Source organism: Pavona decussata, unplaced genomic scaffold, assembly GCF_977016875.1.
Source record: "Pavona decussata unplaced genomic scaffold, jaPavDecu1.1 SCAFFOLD_140, whole genome shotgun sequence".
In the NCBI taxonomy this organism is placed as follows: Eukaryota; Metazoa; Cnidaria; class Anthozoa; order Scleractinia; family Agariciidae; genus Pavona; species Pavona decussata.
Window position 1 is genome coordinate 3,119,800 of NW_028145553.1, and position 17,373 is coordinate 3,137,172.

General features: G+C 39.7%; 1 protein-coding gene and 2 pseudogenes across 1 annotated transcript in view; 2 read left to right on the plus strand and 1 right to left on the minus strand.

The window, feature by feature from the left end:
- The window catches only part of LOC146467039 (uncharacterized), an 80,498-nt gene that overhangs the window by 30,227 nt on the left and 32,898 nt on the right, over positions 1-17,373 (plus strand). The window lies entirely within an intron of this gene.
- LOC146467041 (uncharacterized) lies at positions 2,939-4,097 on the plus strand (annotated as a pseudogene).
- On the minus strand, positions 4,610-5,947 carry LOC146467042 (uncharacterized; annotated as a pseudogene).

Consider the following 17,373-nt stretch of genomic DNA (forward strand, 5'->3'; position numbering starts at 1 on the left):
AAGAAACAATGACGTTTTCTGAAAATTGAAAAGAATGCAAAAATTTTGGTTTGTTTTTTGGATTTTTGAAGATGGCGTCTCGCTGTAGGACCTGACGCCCTCCCTCAACGTCTGAAATATAGTGCTCCGTCTCACTTAAGGGCCCCGCACAATGGATGTGCGCTTCCTCTAAAGTACAAGTTTTTCTCACACATGTGGTTTTGGAAATGTTCTTCCGCATTCACAGATGAAGCCTAAGTTTTGTGAACATGGCGTTTCCCTGAATCCCTACCAAAACGCCTGAAAAATTGGGCTCCGTAACATTTAAAGGGTCTCATTGGATAAGCGCTTCATTTTAATGTTTTCTCCAGTAAGTGCTGTATGGTCTACGGTGATAATATTACTCACGTACAGATTAAATTGTGGATACAATGTAATACAGTGGTTGGGAACTTAACTTAATTAAGGTTGGTCTTTCAGCGTCTATCGCGCGCTTATTAAAAAGTCCATTTAATCATAAGCAAGGAAAACTGTTGAGCCTGAATGAATTTCTGTACAAAACTTTAATTGGTTGATTTTATTTCTCAAGTTCGTGAAATACCTGCACATGAAAAGGTTTCTACTGTCAGCTTTTCTGCTTTCTTTGAATTAGTAGGCGTCTTCCTTAAGAAATTAGGTTCGCGGACTATCACGAGATGGGCAGAACATATGAGCAGTAGCAGAGCAAAGCACCCTCCTAAACGGCTTTATTGGGAAAAAAATCAAGACAGAATTCAAATGGGAAAGCCCGAATCGGACACAAGGTCCTTCGCAAAGCGCCCACCTGGAAAAAGAAATTAAAATACATGATATAAATAGTTAAAGATAAATATCAGGATGATTTGATCACTTTGAATTGTCGTATACCTTCAAGAAAAAAAAAATAAGAAACATGAAACAACAAGAGACGTAAGCTCAGAAGGCAGGAGATACTTCTCATGTGACAGGATAACATTCTCAGTATAGCTTACTTAGTTCAATTTCAGAATGTTGACAAGTATAAGAATGTTAGAACGGTTTTCAATCAAGTGTCTTAAAACCAAAACCAAAGTTACTCTGGCCAATCACAACATGTGCAAACAGTGCAATGAACAAATCAGAATTCAAAGAAAATACACGTAACCGGCGCCAAGCGCGGGAAAACGCGTACGGCCAAAGCACGATTGGTTTAGGGCTTTACATCTTATTGGTTAAGAAAGTGGCGCGAGTTTTATCAACCAATCACAGAGCGTAGTAATGCAAAATCAAAGCAAAAACGCAATTACTTTCGACAATCAACTGAAAACCGCTCTAACAAGTAAAACTTAGTATGGCTTTTTAGTTTCAGAATGTTAACATTTTACAAGTAATAAAAACGTTGTTCTTTAAAAGAGACAACCCTTTGGTTTACTATTCTTGAACAAGGGAAGGGTAAATTAAAAGCAGATGAGTAGCGACCCTGTTTAGTATCCAAGCTCGCATATTTCACTTCAGATCGTAACTGAATGGAGAGATGAAGTGGTCAGGTGTTTAGGGCTTTAGAATTTTCATCTTTCATAGCGTCATTTCCTTAAAAACAAATGTGCTTCTCATGGTCTCTCTCTAATTCCTGGCCTCCTATAGTGAACAGTCAACTGTTAAAACAATGGGAAAAAAGATATGGGGGAACGGTATTCCTTCGCGACGGTGGGGGCTTAAGATTGACCAATCACTATAATGATAGGAAACATGACGTATTTTTAGCAAGCCGCTTATTTGAATAGTTATTTTCCTTTACTAGGAAAATTTGCGTTTCGTTCTTTTTCCCCACCCTGGTGTATAAATTGAAACCCCCCGGCAAACTGGACTCGCAACATAACGAAATGGCGTCATCTAGCATGCTATGCGGAAGGTTGTGGTGAGTGCAACACTTCAAGTCTCTTCATGTTTTTTAAACTGGAAATAATTATCATCATTCCCAACCCTCTCACCTTAACATGAAAGCAGTATTTCCAGGCTTAAAGGTTTGGGAAAACAGCCCGACTGACCAGACACAGTGCTTTATACAAAGGCTTTCACTGATGTTACGTTGAGACAAGCCAACACAAGACAGTCACTTTTATCGAGACGAATTCTATCTTGAGGATTATTTGATGAGACTCTAGCCATATAACTGGAAATCCTTTACTACTGGGCCCTCTGAAGGCACTTAGACTCAATAGAGAGATTTAGGGTTACGTTTCAGTTTTTTTTCTTTGCAAAAGGCAAACTGTAGAAATGACCACGTGACCATGTCTAAGGCAAATGAAACATTCTCCCAGGGGAGTTACTCCTTGGAATTTGTGGTATAGGTGTGCCGCCAGTTCTCCAATTCCTGACCCTATTTCCGACCGAAACATGTAATTTTGTGTTACCCTTTTTCAGATCTGGCCTCTTCAATTCGTGTCCATTCTATAAAATCCTCACCCGTTTTCAGACTTTCAGACCAAAGTCGTTAAAATTTATACACTATTTCAAACCAAAACGGCTCAATAACCATACCTTTTGGGGCCGCAAATCATGAGGGATGTATACCCACCGGAGCATTAAAAACCAGGAAGGTCTTCCCCAAGCTAGTCAAGACCTTGCTTTATCGGTTCAGTGGGTTTCAGTGGCAAGTAAAGAGGCAATGGCCAAAATATAGAATCGGCAAGAACCTCGCCTTGGAACTTTGCTCTACTGCAAAAAAATGGAGTGCTTAACGATATTAGAACGTTTTCGGAAAATGAACAGAAGTGCTTCAATGCTTATTAGGGACTTTAAGATATGGTACGGCTAGGTTGTAGTACGGCGGAGTTTACCGAGAAAGACTAGGGTGAGTACGCCGTACCTTCGCGCCAATTTTAAACATTAGGTTCATGGCTTCCTGGTACGGGTCCTTGTGCAGCATCTGGCTCTCTGAACTCGATTTTTCTGCTCGAAAATGAGCTCATTAAAACAGGTTCAAAACGATTTGCTCCTGTGGTACAGGGAGGATATAACCTCCGATGAAGAATATTTTATCTTGAGCGATTTATACCGCCCGAAGAACTTAGATTTATCTTACGACGAGTACCCTTGATCTCGAAAACATGTTAAATGATGAATGCAAAACCAAATTTTGCTTTGAGAAAACTCATCTGCCACTGCTTGCCGACGTGCTACAAATTCCACCCACGTTCAAGTGTCCTCAAGGGAGTGTAGGTGATGGTTTGGAAGCGTTGTGTATGCTTTTGAAAAGGCTGAGTTATCCTTGTCGATACGCAGACATGGTCCCTAGATTTGGTCGTCCCATACCAGTTCTTAGCATGGTAACAAACCAAGTTCTTGATTTTATATATGATACACATGGGCAGCGAATTCTTCAGTGGAATCACGATCTTCTTAACCCAAGATCCTTGGAAGAATACACCTACGCTATATCCAGAAAAGGGGCTCCACTCGACAACTGCTTTGGTTTTGTCGATGGAGCTGTTAGACCAATTTCACGGCCGGGAGAAAACCAGAGGGTTCTTTATAATGGTCACAAACGTGTTCATGCCATCATGCCATCCGTTGCACTTCCAAATGGCCTTATTGCGAACATGTTTGGACCGGTCGGTAGGTTCAATTTGACTTTTTGCCAATAACATTAATTCGCGGAACAAACGTCCATATATCTGATGTTTTTTTATTTGTTTGTTCCTTTCAGAGGGAAGGAAGCACGATGCAGGACTGTTAGCCGACTCTAACCTTCTTGCCAATCTACAAGCGTTTGCGTTTCACCAGTTGGCGACCCACTGTGTATTTACGGAGATCCCGCCTATCCCGTTCGTGTACATCTTCAAGCACCATTTCGGAATGCTCTTTTAACGCCACAGATGGAGGCATACAATTCTTCCATGAGTTCTGTCCGATCTTCAGTGGAGTGGCTGTTTGGGGACATTGTAAATTACTTTAAATTTATTGACTTTAAGAAGAATCTAAAAATAGGTTTGATCAGCGTTGGTAAGATGTACATTGTATGTGCTTTGTTGAGAAATGTTCTCACTTGTCTTTATGGCAACACAACATCGGATTTATTTGGCTGTGATCCCCCTACCCTTCAGCAGTATTTCGCTTGAACATTAGCTTTAAGAGTTTTTTCAGCAAAATCTAGTATACGTTTTTGACATCCAAGCTTGTAAGTATTTGCTCGGGAATCAAGCTGTCGCTTGGCGAACTTTTCAGTCAAATGTGATGAATCAGGAGAAAATGTGAACAAAGTTAAAAGGTTAAACAAAGTGTGCAGTGAAACGAAGTTACTGCAATTAGTTGGCAACAAGGAGATTTTCAAGTTTACTTCTCGGTCAATATTTCAATAAAGCCATCATAGTTTTGGTCTGTTGTTGCTCTTGCTGTAGAAAAGCCAACTGAAATGATTGCATTTTATCCTTCTGTTTACCCATGTTCGCTAACATGGTTTTCCGGCCTCGTAACATCCTCGCTTGCGCAATACAACTATCACACCCACATTAATTATAACCACAATAGTAATGTCAACAATATTTAATAAGAACATCTTTTTGGATTTGAAAATTCTTTATCAGGAAAAGATAAAATAGTTCTTGAAAAAAGACAAAAGCAAAAAACATGTTCAGGGCTTGGACATTACTTTTTCTAACAAAGACATTATGGCCTGGTTTTGTTGAGCCATTATCATGTGGAGATTTTGGCTCTGCTGCTGCTGAGCTGTGCTTGTCGTTGTTGCATGGCCTGCAGCAGTGTTTGCTGTTGGTTCACCATGACTTGAAACTGGTTAGCCTTATCCGGCTGTTCGTTCTTCTTCATCCCAATTTCCTTCTCACGGAGTGCCATTTCTCTTTCACTTTTTCCTTTTAAAAACTCTACAGCATCACTGCCACTCCTTCTCTTCCTCCTATCCTTCGTGTCACCTTCATTATCTTCCTGGGTTTTCCTCTTCTTTGTCTGGCCCATCCTTTCCATTGCTTGTTTTCGCATTTCTTCAGCAGTAACTTTTTTATTCTCTTTCTTTCTATTGACATCTTCTCTGTTCTCCTCAGCAGCTTTTTCCTTCTCTCCGTGATCTCTTCCAAGGGAACATCCAGCTCATCCTGTTCAGGAGATATTCCAGATGCACGTATTTCTTCCCTTTCTTTCTCTTTGTACCTAGCCTGAAGAAGGGAAAATCTCTCCCTGACTGCTCTCTGTGAGAGATTCTGCTTAAATTTCAGCTGCTGGCAATTTTTCGGAGACTGAGCTATATCAGTCCATATTTTTCCAGCTTCATTGCTGCTCTTCAAGTTGTGCTTGTAAGGCTCAAGAGCTAGAACCTCTCTGCAGAGCAGTATATCATGGGCTTTGGTCCAATGCATTGAATTCCTATTGAAAGGGAAAAAAGCAAGGTTGTATTAAACAGCAATAGCGGGCGTCCATCTCCTGGGGGAATACTCCTATTTACGGCATACGAATTCTTAAACAGGGTATAGAAGTTAGAAAGAAAAAAAAAAACTCAAAAAAAGACGCAAGGTTGGTAAACAGCGAAAAAATATTCTTATCAATTCTTAACAATTTTGAGTCGTGCACAGCCGCCATTTTATGCCAGCCAGCTCTTCATTATTTTAACCTTCACTCATAAAAATAACAAATGTTCTCAGTGTTGTTCAGATAAAAGAGCAGCTATTTCCCTTCCAGCCATTTATCGCAAAAGAGATCATAAAACTTTTTCAATCAGATTGAACAACAAAATGTGATGGTAGTACAATCTCAGTGAAATCTGTTAAAAAGCTTCGAACTGCCTGTACTTCGGCAACATTCAAGGAAAAATGACAGATATAACTCGAGTTCGTAAAACGCGATAGGCCCAAACATTGAGAACTTTCGATTCTGATGATTTTCTTGAAATCCATTTTCAACAGCGATAAAAATCTATAGCAAAACGTAGCACTTACGACGCTTTCTTTTCTGCAGCCATGCTGTGACTCGGCGTATGACTGAAGTAGCTCGCAATCGTTCAAGTTTTCTGTAAAAATAACAAAGGAACAACTATCTTAGAACGGACTTTTATGGTTTAGTACTTTATCTCCGAATTAGGCTGTTCAAACAGTAAAAACAGCGTTAAAAATGGAAGAAAACAATGGAGTTATACTCACGTAGTGAAGAGTACGCCAATACAAGCACTTTCCCGCACTAGAAAGCAAGGCTACGGCGGGAAAGCCGTACTTGTACGCGCGTTATGACGTCACCGGGAGTAATCTTCCACATCTGCCGCCGTACTAGAACCTAGCCGTACCATATCTTAAAGTCACTATTATCAGCTCGATACTGAGGCAAAATTGGGGATCAATGTAAGGTTCAAAAACGTTTATTCCGGTGACATGGAAATGCCATTGTAGGTAAAACATTTTGCCAATCTATTTTCTGCCTCCTTAAGAGAGGCTGCCTGTAAGAATCGAGAACTGCATTTCAGCGACCACTTGGTCGAATTTCTGATATTTCGTCTGAAGATACCCTTGGATTAACCATTTTCGAAAATCATATTTTAAAGTTCCAAGGTATTTTATTTTTTGAGAAAATTGCAAGAGTTTGAAATGCGGCCTAGGTGCGGTCACGGGCCGATGAAAACCGCGAAAATTTAGGTCAAAGGACGAAGCCCCGTTCACGGCGTAAAATAACCCAATGAACTTGAAACTTTACACAAACCTAGACCAACCATCTCACAAGAGAATTAATACAACAAACATTCCAAACTCGCTGGCTGCTTTCTAAAGCATGCAGATTTGTGTACGCTACTCAAAATGGCCTTGAAACTAATGCCTATTTTCATTGAAATAAAAGTGTTTCTGGTATGTCATTTTCTCTAAATTAAATCTCATATATCAAAAGACGAAGAAAAGAACTTTATTTGTACCAAGTTTCAAGCTCTGATTCAAACTCTTTCCCACTCAAGGAAGATCGAATATGCGTGCGATACTTGCGGCTCGCAGTTCACGTCACGAATTATGAGATCAGAACCGATTCACAAACACTTGACATCTGGGGCCCGTGAATGTTTCCAAACATCACATATTGGGCCCTAAAACTAATCAGACGGACTGAAGACAGCCATTCAATGTTTTTCGATCCGAGATTTCTCTTCTACTCTGCTCGAAAATAATATAATTATTCCGGTCAGTTAGCCTACGAAACATGTGCAACAAATTTGCATACCATTTCGATGTCGCAGGAAAAAGTAGTGCAAATCATACTTTACAGCTCCTTTATCTTCTTAAATGAAGAAGTCGATCAGTAAAATGGAGAAAAGCGTGTGACTTTGTTCCTGTCGTGTTGTTTTGAGTGTTCGTGTTTAGCAGCGACGGCTCAAATCACTGATCAACACTGATCAACTGTAACTCGATATTCCCTTCGGTAATGTGGTTAACGCGCACGTGATCTTGTGCGTTCAGGGCGCTTTTAGAAAAGTAGTGCTTGTGGGCCAAGCTACGACTACCCTGGTGATGATGACTTTGACGAGCTTAAGGACTGTTCAAGAGATCTGAGAGCCCACCTTTCCAACCTTTGTTTTTTCCGCGAAAAAAATCGACGTTCAAGTATTAGTGTCAGTTTTTTTTTTTATTTTTTTTTATTTTTTTTTTTTTTATTTACAGTAATGCAGATCCCGGAACGTGGATTTTTTGCGAAAAAAATCTATCCATAACCACCATCCCCACAATTAATAATATAAAATTTGAGAGTATCAGAGTAGTCTGAGGGTATCAACTTTGAGGGTATCAGAGTAGTGAATTCCCCACCGACCAACGCGACCTCCCCCACCCCCATCCCCTCTGGCGATAAGCGTCAATTGTGGTTATTGTTTACTTTCCCAAACCGGTTTTATCGTTGTTCCTGCCGGTTTCTTTCAATTTTCGAGAAGATAGGAATCTTGTCAGCCTTGGTCTGTCTGGTGATGGCCACGAAAACTAACTTATTGCTAGCGCAGGCGGGTGAGGGCCGTTACTACCTTATTACTAGCACGTGCGGGTGAGGGCCGTATTTCGCCTATTCATTTTCCAATTTCAGATTTCATGCTATTATTTTTTTTCACAGAGTTGAAAGAAACTGGCAGGAACAGCGAGAAAACGGTCTAGGAAAGTAAACAATAACCACAATATTATTGACGCTTGTAGCTAGGGGGAAGGGGGGAGGTCGGGTTGGTGGTCGGTGGGGAACTCACTACTATGCTCTCAAATATACAGATTTCATACTTTTAATTGTAAGGATGGTGGTTATGGATGTTTCTTTCTTTCTTTTTTTTTCGCGAAAAAATCGACGTTCCAGGGTATGTAAAATTGAAGTTAAAAAACGAAATGACACTAATACTTGAATTTTTTCGCGAAAAAAAAAAAAAATCAAAGCTGGCAAGATGGGCACTCGCATCTGTTGTACAGTCTTTTAGCTTGACAAGGTTTTCATCACCAGGGTTGTCGTAGCTTGGCCCACAAGCAGTACTTTTCACTATTTACAGTTCCTAAAAGCGCCCTAGCTTGTACGCGCAGGATTCCATACCGAAATGCCTGGCCAGGATCACGTGCGCGTTACCCACATCACCGAAGGGAATATCGAGTTACAGTTGATCGGTGTCACACTGGCTTATTGAATTGAACCGTCGCTGCGAAACACGAACACTCAAAACAACACGACAGGAACAAAGTCACACGCTTTTCTCCATTTTACTGATCGACTACTTCATTTAAGAAGATAAAGGAGCTGTAAAGTATGATTTGCACTACTTTTTCCTGCGACATCGAAATGGTATGCAAATTTGTTGCACATGTTTCGTAGGCTAACTGACCGGAATAATTATATTATTTTCGAGCAGAGTAGAAGAGAAATCTCGGATCGAAAAACATTGAATGGCTGTCTTCAGTCCGTCTGATTAGTTTTAGGGCCCAATATGTGATGTTTGGAAACATTCACGGGCCCCAGATGTCAAGTGTTTGTGAATCGGTTCTGATCTCATAATTCGTGACGTGAACTGCGAGCCGCAAGTATCGCACGCATATTCGATCTTCCTTGAGTGGGAAAGAGTTTGAATCAGAGCTTGAAACTTGGTACAAATAAAGTTCTTTTCTTCGTCTTTTGATATATGAGATTTAATTTAGAGAAAATGACATACCAGAAACACTTTTATTTCAATGAAAATAGGCATTAGTTTCAAGGCCATTTTGAGTAGCGTACACAAATCTGCATGCTTTAGAAAGCAGCCAGCGAGTTTGGAATGTTTGTTGTATTAATTCTCTTGTGAGATGGTTGGTCTAGGTTTGTGTAAAGTTTCAAGTTCATTGGGTTATTTTACACCGTGAACGGGGCTTCGTCCTTTGACCTAAATTTTCGCGGTTTTCATCGGGCCGTGACCGCACCTAGGCCGCATTTCAAACTCTTGCAATTTTCTCAAAAAATAAAATACCTTGGAACTTTAAAATATGATTTTCGAAAATAGTTAATCCAAGGGTATCTTCAGACGAAATATCAGAAATTCGACCAAGTGGTCGCTGAAATGCAGTTCTCGATTCTTACAGGCAGCCGCTCTTAATTTGTTAACCAATGGAAAGTCGCAAGAATTTTGGGCCCACTTCATGCAGACCATTCTCCCATTGCGCGGGAACTCGGTGGCCCAACGAGAACGAATTGTACAGAAACTACCTCGATCATTTCAGTAACGCCGTTGTTAAAAACAAAAAAAAAATTATTCGGAGAAATCACAGGTCATGCTTATTAAATAAGGAAGTTCACCTAAGTGAAAAAATTACTCCGAAAATACATTTGTGAAACGATTATATGGACGCCAAGTTTTAATAACTTTCGATGACCATTTTGATAGGTTAAATGCTTTTTAACTCACACAATTACCAACGTACTTCCACTGTTAAGTAGGAATATCATAAATCTTTTCATATTATGTTCTTACGTACAACGCTGTTTAATTTAAAATTTAACAGGTCCGTACGAACTACAAAACAGATACGTATAGTTCTAAGTTTTTACTTATACAAACTAAGAATAATACAGTGCGTTACTTAACCTTTTTTATAACAAATATTTTACAGTATCTGTTACTCTGTGTTCAATAAAACCAATCACGCTAAAACAACAGTTTCTGCTTTTTGTACATATGCGAATACTGAGTCGGTGACAATTCGCGTATCCGCAATCAAGATAAAATCGTGGACTGAGAAGCCATACCAAACATAACCACTAACTAGGTATGGTTTCAAGTGTTCTACCAGGCAAGAGAACTTAAAGGGGCAGTATCACCTATTTGTAGTGTTACATTGAATGGCCAAAACACATATTTGAATCGATGGAATCGTTAAAATAATGGTTCAGTTTTGTTAGCAATAACCTTACTAGTGCCCAGAAACTAGTATAAATTATGTTTGGTTGCGGATGGCTAGGATGGAAATGGATTAAGACTTGAAAACATTCGCCAATTTTTACAAGTTCTTCCTTTGTTTTTTTAGAGAATTTCACGAAAACCTGAAAACAGCTTGGACAAATAAAGCAAATCACTAAAACATTTTCCTCCCGGTGCTCTAAGAGCAATTTCATGTCAGTGGAAAGGTTCGGTGTCAAATGTTTGAGCAGTTTTTACCGAAATACAATAACATTGCCGTGACACGGTGCCCCTTTACTGTACTCGGATGCATCCCGATGGACAACAAACAGCTAAATACGATTCACTAGTTGTGTGATAGCCGGACAAAACAGACACCGTTTCGCCGTGCTACCACTGGTCTTCCCGCCTTTAGTTGTAGCAGAGCCAAACGGTGTCCTTTCCGGTGTCCTTTTAGTCTCATAAGCATACTTTTACATACAGCAATAGCCTAATTTTTTTAAGAAACAATACTTGAGACATCTTAACTTGGAGAGGCTTCGTAAATTAAGTTTCTGAAAACCAACTCCATGCATTTTCAGAAGGAATACACTCTCCGCTGTCAGCTACTCTCAAAATACTGTAAAAAAAGACTATTCAGTGACAAAGGCAAAGGAGAAAAATTCGACCCTTGAGCAGTATTCACTACATTCATCTAGCATTGTGGTATTACATTAGGTTGTCTTGTTTTCTAAACCTTGCTATGGAATTCTATAGAACTTTATCAACTACTAGGTGATGTCTTAAGGACGGTGCCTACTTTTGTTACTGGGCATACGTTCCGCGCATCTCGAGATACTCGGGTATCCTATGGGTAGTGCTCACTAATACAGGGATATTTTTGTGCGGCTTAAAACTATGCAGAGAAGGCAGAACTTAGCAAGTGCTCTTACTTTTTAAAAAGAAAATTAGGGGTAACCATGCATCTTTCAGAGATAATTTAGCTTCAATTTGATAAAAAATGCCATATATTGGTTTGCATTCCCGCAGTTTTTAGAATTATTGTTTTTTAAATACTCGGGCCGTAAGGCAGCATGAATTAAGTTTTCGGTCGCCTTATGAAATTCTTTTTCCGTTTCTCTCTCCCTTGTGCAATCAGTTTGTTGGTCTCTACTGTTGTGTACTTCTTGAATAACTGTTTAACCTCCTTCACATTCTCTATGAAGCGCAATTCTTCGAACATTGAGGGAACCATTTCGTGGCTGGCGAGTGAAACGCACTTCATTTTCAACACACCCTCCGTGGTGAATTTCTTCCGCAGAACTGGTCTCTTCGATTCTGTCCACAGTTGCACTGTCCTGGACATCCGATCTAGACGATTTGGAGTCAGTGCGTATGCACTTTAAAAATGACTGCAATATATTTATTTCACCAATTTAGAAATCGTTGGCCTCTGAAAAATGTAATCGCAAGGCTACTTGTTTGTATCTTGGTGATATGCAAATTAATCAGGAAGTTTAAAATTTCCAACGTCAATCATGATTTTACTGACCGCTCTATTGAGTTTCAAAAGCACGTTTAGACGTTACTAGAACGTCGAACCGGAAACCGGGAACGGGGAACGGAAGTCTGGGAAAGAGTGCACAGCGGTGATCCGCAAAACAATTGAATAATAATAATAATAATAATAATAATAAGTTGCTTAACACTGATATGAAAGGGAAGCTTTTAACGCTAGGTCGCCGTTTGATTAGACGCTAGACGAATTCGCTCCTTTTTTTTTTTTTTTCTTTTTTTAATGTCGTCTAGGCGAAGTCACGGAGCACAGTATTCCAGTTTTTTTGCAATGGTTGTTACGATTTGTTTGGACGATTTTTTCCTTTCCGAAATCTGCCTTTTTTTTTGCAAAATTTTGTGTATGTAGGTGTTTGTGTAGCCTAACCTCATTATCATTATCAGCAGATAAGAAGCGAGGCGGTAACAGATCGAGTTTGAACACCAATAAGGCAGTCTTTAAGCACACAAAATTTTTGTCGACACGCAAGCCGTTACACACGTTTGCGCAGGCCTACTTATGTGAAAATAAATTCAAGAGACTTTAGTCATTTTGCCACGCCAAATTGTATTCGAAAACATTTTGAGGGATCAATTTAGTTCGCGATGAATTTGGATCAGTGCGTCTTTGAAACTTTTGAAAGTCCAACCTGATGGAACACATCTGCCCTCGAAGCCTTAGTTGGTTACCTTGGTGGGTTGCTCGTGCCATTAAACGCGCGCGAGAGATTGGTTGGCAGGCCATGCATAAAAAAACAGGCCCATTATATGATGTGGTTAATATGTGTTATAAATATCGCCGAATGTTTCAATTTCCTTTAGGATAGATTTTCGAGTTTTTGGGATGAATCTTGGGTGACTCTTTTGGAATCTTGGAAAATCACTAAGTTTAGTCTAAAATTTAAACTAATTTCCTGTCGAAGGTGTGAGTATTTAACTCACAAAAGCATCAAATTTTTCCTGAAGTAGGATTTTTAATTCCTGTTATGAAACTTAACCCTGAATATCTGCCAAAAAATCTAACTTTAAATTGCATTAAGTAGCCTATTTTGAATTCTTGTAGGGATAACCGCTGTACACTCGTTTTCAGACTCCCGTTCCCCCTTCCCCATCTCCTGTTCCCACAAGAACTGAAAGGCTTCTGAAAAGGAACTTTGTAAATACGCTAAGAGTCTGGTCTTCATAGAAATACGTATACAACAAAAACTCAAAAAGATCAGTGACTTCCGCAGATGACTAATTGAACTGGCAACCGAGTGAAGTTTTGTCTGGTGAATAATCTTATCGGATTTTTAATGAAAACGAGGGTTTCAGCAGCTCTTCTACAAAGTGGTGTTATGTATACGCAAGGCAATCAGATAGGATTTTTGTTTGACAATTATGACCAGACGACTGCAAATTCTCCCTAATATAGCCCCTAAGTGATCCCAAAAGCTAGTTTGGTGCATTTCGTTATTCTGTAACAGTGTTAAGAAAATGAAACACTTATTATGGTACAATCGAAGTGAAACGAAACGAAATGATGAATAAACCTCCAGTCAGATTTCTGCGTGTGATAAGCTAAAAGAGAAAAAAAAATAATAACACCGGAAGTGTAGAGTTTCTAAATTTGAAGATCTGTATTTTGCAAAAAGCTTTCTGCGTAGACCATGAAGGGAATTAGAATGAATAAGTGAATGAACGTCGTAGTCATGTACACAAATTAAGCAGTTTCGAAAAGAAAGCCTGAAAAAATTCGTGCTTGAACGGGAGTGGAACCCATGACCTCTGCGATACCGGTGCTCCGAGTTCTCCGAGGTGTGAACGCCAATGTTGACTTTGTTTGGCTCTAACTCTCGCATGCCCGCTGACCTGACTTTGCGGTATCTGTATCTAAAGCGATTATTTATTGCGTTCGGCATTAGTAGAACGCATGCTATTCGTGTCGCTTCTTTCTGGATACTGTGCGATTTTAGGGTTTGGGCGCCATCTTGGACTGGCTGACCACTCGCCTCGATTTCATGCGAGAGCCGCTGGTGGAGTGAAGTCCCGCGGGTTGAAGCGAACGCCATTGCTAAACCCGGGCTTAAAGAAATTGATGTTCGAAAGAGACAAGCTAAAAAAATTGCCTGCAGAATAAGAACAGATGAAAGCTGGTCAAGATATAAATGTGTTATAAAGTGAATGAAGCGATAAAAATGGCTGAATCATCTTATTATAATATGGTATTTCGCTGCTAACTATAAAAATACCGGTATTTTATAAAGACCTCTTGGCAAGGAAAAAATCTTACCATGGCAAAAATACCACAGTTAACTCATAATTAACGCTCTCAAAATTGGGGACGTTTCTTAAACTCCCCCCCCCCCACCCCCCCCCCCCCCCCGAGAAATAAGTGAGGTTTGAAATAATCATTTCTCAAATATAGGACCATCACTTCCCAATGAAATTCCTCCATCCAATACAATACAACCCCTAGAACAAGGTCACCAATGGGTCCCAAAAAATTGGCTGTATTACCTGGGTACGGTCAAATTTCATGTCTTAAGGGCGGCAATGACAAAGTATATCGCACTCGCACTTCCTAAACAACCCGTTCTCTTTAACAAAGAATGCGAATGTAGAAGTACGGAATTGTACAAAATACTTGAACTTAGTAGTATCAATCGTCCTTGTTGCGAAGACCATTGACAAAATCGCTTCGTAATTTGCCTATTAAAAGCGAATGTTAGCGTCAAGATTTACTGTATTCCTTTGTCAGTTTTGTAATGAAAACAGGGAGGAGTGTTGCTGACTTTGTAAAGGAAATCGGTTGTTTGATTAGAGTAAATGACAGAGGTCAAAGGAATTGACGTGTCACAGGCGTTTTGGTTTTCTAACTTTAGCGTCAAATTATAAAGGATTGTACAGTTTAGGATTTCAAAATGTGGCCGTTGGCCGTACTAACGGGTGATCGTATTAACGAGGGTTTTTTATAAGAAATTGTATGGCCCTTTTGACGGGCCAAAAAACACTGGCCGTAATAACGAGGTGACCGTATTACCGAGGTGGCCGTAGAGCGGGCCTTCCACTGTCTTGACTTTAGCGATCATGTCGATCCCGTATCACTTACCTAGTTAGACAGAAAAACCGACGATACTGTTCTAAAACTAAGGGATATCCTGTCGTCTACTAAAAGAGGCAGCACCTATTGTCGCGCCGCCCTTAACCCATATAATAAGCTTGTCTATCGCTACTGGTATCTTCCCAGATAAGTGGAAACTGGCGAGAGTATCGCCCGTACTCAAAGAAGAGGCAAAAAATGACCCCAACAACTTCAGGCTTATCTCTGTTTTCCTTGTCATCAGCAAATTGGTAGAAATAATAGTTTTCGACCAGGTCTCTGAGTATCTAATGGTGCACGTTTTCTTACCAGAAAAGAAAAGCCGAAATAGCAAAATCGTTTTGCTCATTGCTTGCTTTTTCCTCGCCCGTTTAGGGCTTGAAATAATGCTACGCAACTCGCAAAATATCCGCTCGTATTATATGTAAAACCATCAAGTAAGACTTTACCTAGTCTACTAAACTGAAATTTCCTAAACAGCGTAAATGAATAATTTTTTAAAAATATAACAATGGAATATTTACCCAGTCAACACCCCAAGCTTCTCATCTCTGGCGCTCAAAACGCTTGTTAAAGTGTATATTTAATGTATGACGTCCATGTGACAATTCTATTTCGGTTTCTTGTAAGTGAAGATGTAGTGCCATGATTTTGATGTTTACTTTTTAATGTACATTAGTGAGGTCGGAGCAAATCACTTAAACTCATCAAACGCAATACAGTCTCAAGACACCAAAGGTTTTAGGTAAGTAAAACTATAAACCATCATATGCTTGGGAATTGTATGGCTTATATAATTTAACAGTTTTGAGAAAAAGGACATAAAATAGGCGGATAGACTATCTCGTGCATATAAGTATTTTTTTAGCGGTTGGCTGATTACCGACAAAAAGGAGATGAAGCTCGATTATAAATCGTGTAAAGGAATTTTTAATTGACTAACCACGATGTTCCCCTTACATTTGTTATATCTACAATTAAGTGAATTTAACGATGTATATGAAAGGCATTTGTACAAGCAGGGAATATTGTCAAGAAAAAAAAATATTTTTTTTTGTCATCGACCCAGGTCTTGTCAGTATAATATGCACGATTGAGATAGCTAAGGCCAACAGTTAGTCAAACTTTTCATAAGCCGAACCGAATACCTTGAATTAACTACATGAAACGTTCGGGTCTGAATCAGTTGAGAACGTCTGCTTCAGTCTGGAATGGCTCAGCCGGGAATTACGGCTTTGGAACGGCTTTGATTCAGACGTCGAACTTTTCATGAGCCGAACCTAATGCATAAATTATTATAACATATTCCAGATGCAGTTTCTCGTGGAGAGCATGTTTTGCTTCAATTAAAGGCCGGATTTTGTGATTTGAGCTGACTTTAATTTGAGTTAAGGCCGGCTCATGAAAAGCTCGGCGTCTGAACTGAGCCTGAACATTTCCTATTCGTGTTATGTGTCCACTTTCTCACTAATCTTTATCTGTGCTCACAAAATTAAACAAACTTTTAAAGTGCCCCTGAGGCGAAAATTTCATTTTCCATCTTTTTGCATTTTCGTGTAGAATATGACCTTCTTACTCATGTTACCAAATTTCAATCCTTTACGGCGATTGGAAGTATTTTTTTTTTTAGCTTATTATTCGAGATTTCACGGCCGCCATTACTTGGCCTTCTTCCGGAAGTTAAGGCTCAAATTACAGGAAGTGACGTCTTGCTCAACACGAAAAATTCCACATGGCTAATTTTCATATGGACTCGACTTCATAAACTGTATTCTGCTATTATTTAGTTCGCAACAGTTTATAAAGTAGAATCCGTATGAAAATTAGCCATGTGGAATTTTTCGTGTTGAGCCAATGACGAAAATCTCGATCTCGATCTCGAAAATCCCACGGAAAAATAGGGGACTACAGAAGGACCAGATGGCTCGACAATTGAGTTGGCGGGACTCAACCTAGTTCCCAGGGTCTCTCCTCTTTCCGTCTCCCTCGCCGCTCCTTGGTACGGGAAGAGGGGAGACCCTGGGAACGAGGTTGGGCGGCAATCCCATTTCACCGTCTTTCACCGTAACATCCAAATTACCCAGAATACCTTTCACCGTAACATCCAAATTACTCAGAATACCTTTCAGACAGCAAAAAGGAAATCACATGCTTTCAACAGTGGCTCTAATAAAATGGCTGATGTTCGACTCGCTGTAGGCGTGTGGGACAAAATTGGAGACAAGTTCTTAGTCGAGATATTAAGGTTCGCTGTCATTATGGAATTTTTTTTCCAAAATGAGATTTTGAATTTAAGAATAAGTGAAGGTAAAGAAGTTCGTACGCTTGACATTTAAGTAATTGCTGGCGAGCATTAGAAAGGCAAAACACTATTCTTTCCAATAGAGGAAAAAATCCAAAATTTGTCGGATGT